This window comes from Amphiprion ocellaris, chromosome 2, assembly GCF_022539595.1.
Source record: "Amphiprion ocellaris isolate individual 3 ecotype Okinawa chromosome 2, ASM2253959v1, whole genome shotgun sequence".
Classification (NCBI taxonomy): Eukaryota; Metazoa; Chordata; class Actinopteri; family Pomacentridae; genus Amphiprion; species Amphiprion ocellaris.
Genome location: NC_072767.1, coordinates 32,942,842 through 32,947,025, shown reverse-complemented (window position 1 = coordinate 32,947,025; position 4,184 = coordinate 32,942,842). Strand labels below are relative to the sequence as shown.

At 39.5% G+C, this 4,184-nt stretch overlaps 1 long non-coding RNA gene across 1 annotated transcript; it reads right to left on the bottom strand.

Moving 5' to 3' along the window:
• Positions 1-2,899: 2,899 nt before the first annotated feature.
• Positions 2,900-4,184, bottom strand: LOC129350101 (uncharacterized). Its single transcript, XR_008603340.1, has 2 exons — positions 3,179-4,184; positions 2,900-3,115 (listed from the first exon to the last, which is right to left on the bottom strand). It is a non-coding gene; the product is annotated as an uncharacterized LOC129350101 (long non-coding RNA).

Genomic DNA, 4,184 nt, shown 5'->3' with positions numbered 1-4,184 from the left:
TATTTGTTAAATATAGACAATCTTTATTTGAAACAGTGTAGAAATCAGAAGCGTACCTCACCGGGAACGGTGGTGAGTTGATTATTTTTGAATATGTCTTTTTTATGTAATCTTTATTTTGAATAGTGTAAAAATCAGAGGAGTGGGGAGTTGATTATTTTAATACTTGTCTTTTATAATGTTGGTATAGGGAGTAACCACATGGGGGCAGCAACTCACTGTAGGAAGTGAGGTCTAGAGTTGCCAAGAGAAATGATGTGTTAAAGGTTTTTATTACTGTGAGAATGGAAATGCTTTTAAGGTTTTGATTACTACGAAATAGAGATGTTTACAGAAGAGTTTGATCACCCTGTAAAATTGGGAGGTTGTTAACTTGGAGGCGAAGCGAGAAGACGAGACAAACTTGGGTCGCCGCACAAGTTAATGACCTGTATATATTTTATATATTTTGGGGGTTTTAGCGTAAGTCTGTGCGCACTGTGCAGAGATGTACAGTGTGATGTCAGTGATTATTAGGCGCTGACATCAGCTGCTCCTGTTCCCCGACCGGAGGCCTGCTCTTAGCTGTGGATGGAACAAATACAGTAATAGAAAGTTGAGACTGGGTGAAAGGGCGGGACAGTCCGGGGTTTTGATTCCTCCAGAGCACGCGGGGGCCATGAGGTCGGTGGATGGGAGCAGTGCACGAGTGAGGAGGGGGATGAATGCTGTCATCACGTATGTAAATTAAAAGTGTACTGTCATCACGTATGCAAACTGGATGCTGACATCGCATATGTAAATTCTGGAGAGAGAAGTTTGCTATAAATTGCACTGGATCGAGACACGAGTTGGGAGAGTTACGAGGTAGTCGCTGGATGCAAGCCAGGCAGCAATGTTCTGAGCATGGGGGATTTTACCACGTAACTTGGAAGAGAATTCAACATGATCTGTAAAGGAATAACTTTTCCACGGGAATTATGGATTTAAGGACTGCTCTTTCTGCACTGTTGGAGGATTACAAAAGACTGGGATCTAAAAATAACGCTGACTGAAGGAATATAACTGAACTCTATTATTTCCAAAAGGATTAACACCAGAGTGGATTATAACAAAGTTTTTATTGGGCCAAACAACATAAAGGATACAAGCAGATCTAAATCGGGACTGAACTCTCTCTCCACCTCCTCCCTGGAGCAGAGCCCCAGCGGGGCATCGGTCTTCAGGTGAGCAGCCGGTTTGTGCACACCGTCTGCTCTCCCCCTCCAAATTACATAGTTTGGGTGATTATTGCTCTTCTTAGATAAAAGCATAGTTCCAGTTAGGGGTCATATTAGAGGATTGTTATAGAAATTAATGTTTAATTGGTTGTCTGATGATTTATGGGCTATTGCTATTTTCCTGCTGAGATTATAATAAAACATTTATCCTGCAATTAAAGTTAACAGATTGGAAATTCTATTTATTTTTATCATGATGATGAATTAATCACATATATCTTCTCAGTTTGTAAAAAGTCAGGTTACTGTGTGCATTACATCTAAAACAAAGGTTCTGTCAGATTACCTAGTCGTTGGGGCCGAGGGTGGCCTTTTTTAAACTTATCCTTGGGGTTAACCATTCCTTAACCTCTAAATTTAAACCTAGCAACTTTCCAAGTGCAGAATCCGATGAGAGAAAAGCTGCCGTTAACAGTCGTGACTGGTAATTAATTTGACCATTCGAAAGTGGCTACTCAGTTGAGTTAGTTATCAGAGGAAGCAGGATAGGCGTCTGGATGGAGGCAGTTAGAAGCTAGGCGAATTTTCTCGCTTACCAGCTTAAAAACGTTCCTCAGATCTCATCTGGGTTGACCCATATGGGCTACGGGAACCGGACCCGTTAGATGGAGAGCTGGTCCAGTAATCCTCTGATAGTTAATTAATTTATTTGATTGATTTAGGAGGTTACTGGCCCTAGGATTCCACAACCTAAAATGTTGGTTTAACAGAGTATTCCATCCAAAATCCTCAGAGACCTGAGGGGCTGGTTAAAAGGAATATTCTACCTAAAACCCCAAATATAGACCCAAAAAGGTGGTTTATAAAAAATCCTTCAATGTAGACCAAAAAAGTTAGTATGGAGGAATATTCCACCTGAAATGTAGACCTGAGAAGTTGGTTTGGAAGAATATACCATCCTAAACATCTTTAAATGTAAACCTAAAAACGGTTTGGAAGAAAATTCCACCTAAAATCCGCCAACATAGACCAAAAATCTTGGTGTAAAGGAGTATTCCACCTTAAATGTAGACCGAAAGGATGGGTTGGAGTAAAATTCTACTATAAAATCTTCCAATGTCGACCTAAAAGCATTGTTTCAAGGAATATTTAAACTGTTATTTTCATTATTTAATAATCTGTTATCAGTCAGAACCCTGGAAAACTTATTTTCATCAGTTTTTTTTAGTGGAAGTCACAAATAAAGGAGCTCTTGGTTTTTCCCGGCGTTACTGAGTCCAAAGCTGCTGTTTCAACACAGACACATTCACATGCATCCATTAACCTCTCAGCACTCAAACATCCACAGACAGGAGGCTGGCTGGACCGAGGCTCGGTGGCGTCCTCAGACCCACGAGTCGGGGAGTCGCTGAACTTGTTGGTCCGGTTTGAAGGCCTCCGTGTGGTCCAGTAGAAGTCCATGTAGTCGGTGTTGGCTTTGAACCGCAGTGACTGGCCGCCATCAGGTGGACCGGCTCGTCCTCGTAGGACTCCTCATGTAGCCTTGAGGGAACCACAGGAACATTCAGTAGCTGTTGGAGTTCTTCCTGTCAGGCTCGTGGTAGAACGGCTCTGAAGAATCTTGTACTTGTCTTATCTGGAACAATCTACCAACCTAAACTGTTAACAGCGGTGTAAAGAAGCAAACACACAGGCATAGATTAGGACTCAAACTAGATTTATTTTAGAAAACAAATCAGCTTAGAGGCATTTGTTCACATGTGGCTGAATAGGAGGCCGTCCAATCAGATTTGAGGTCTTCACTCTGTAGGTTGTTTGTTTGGTGAGACTTTTGGACCTCCATCAGCTGATGTGGATGTTTGATGGTCTTCCTCTCTAGTGCCAGATGATTCATCCATGAATTCAGCAGCTACAGACTGAAATGAAGCTCATGCTGCCGTTATTGAATTCCTGTTCAAGATCAAATGTTCAGAGCTCACCTTGAATGCAGCCGTCTGCTGTCTGATAGTTTTTCTCATTGTAGTCTTCAATAAAGTCTTTTTCCTCATGTCAGGATGTGGTGAGACTCTTTCTCAGTCTCTGCAGACGTCCCTCATTGTGCATCTCCAGAGAAGAAACAGAAAAACTGATCACTGCTTCAGCATCACAAACGCTCTCCAGCATTGAGAGTGTTTTAGGAATTAATTCATTGTGTTGTGAACTTTGAAGGAGCAGAAACTTTACAGCTGCCAAAGATATGAGTTCCAATTCTGGATGTTTTAGAAAATGAAGTTCATCAAATGAACACCTGATTGTTGCTGATAACGCTCGTTAAATTACTGAAGAAATCTAACATAAAAACCTGTAAACTCTCAGGCAGCTTTTGTTAAAGTTTGTCTATAATTCTATCATCATGTTCTGGAACCAGGACTCTGCAGAAGTTCCTTCAATCAGAGACTTGTGTGTTTCTATTTAAGGCCTCAGGTTTGAACATACAGCAGAGGATTAGAAAGGAGGGATTTTAATATTTAAATCAGTCCAGTAAATGTTTGGAGTAAAAATGATTAAAATTTATATTTAGATAGATTTGTGTCAAATAATATTGTAGAGTCTCACTTAAATATATCCAAATGAGTTCAGTGTATTTACATTTTATAAAATATTTGATTTCTTAATTTCAATCCTGTAGGGTCTGACCCTAAATATTATAATAATTATGTAAATTTAAATAATAAATAATATTGTAGTGCAGAGTCCTAAACTTTAATCAGCTAAACTTACATAATAAATATCACTGTACAATCTTAACCTGAACATTCATATTATTGAGGTAAATTTACATAAATCATGATATTCTAGAGTCTTAACTGGAATATTTCTAACATTAATATTTTTGTATTGTGCTGATAAACAACAATAACCCGACTTTCAGATAATATTTATTGTCTGTGATTGTGAGACTAAATTTCTCCACATTCTGGAACTTTACCTGCAGCACTTGTAGGA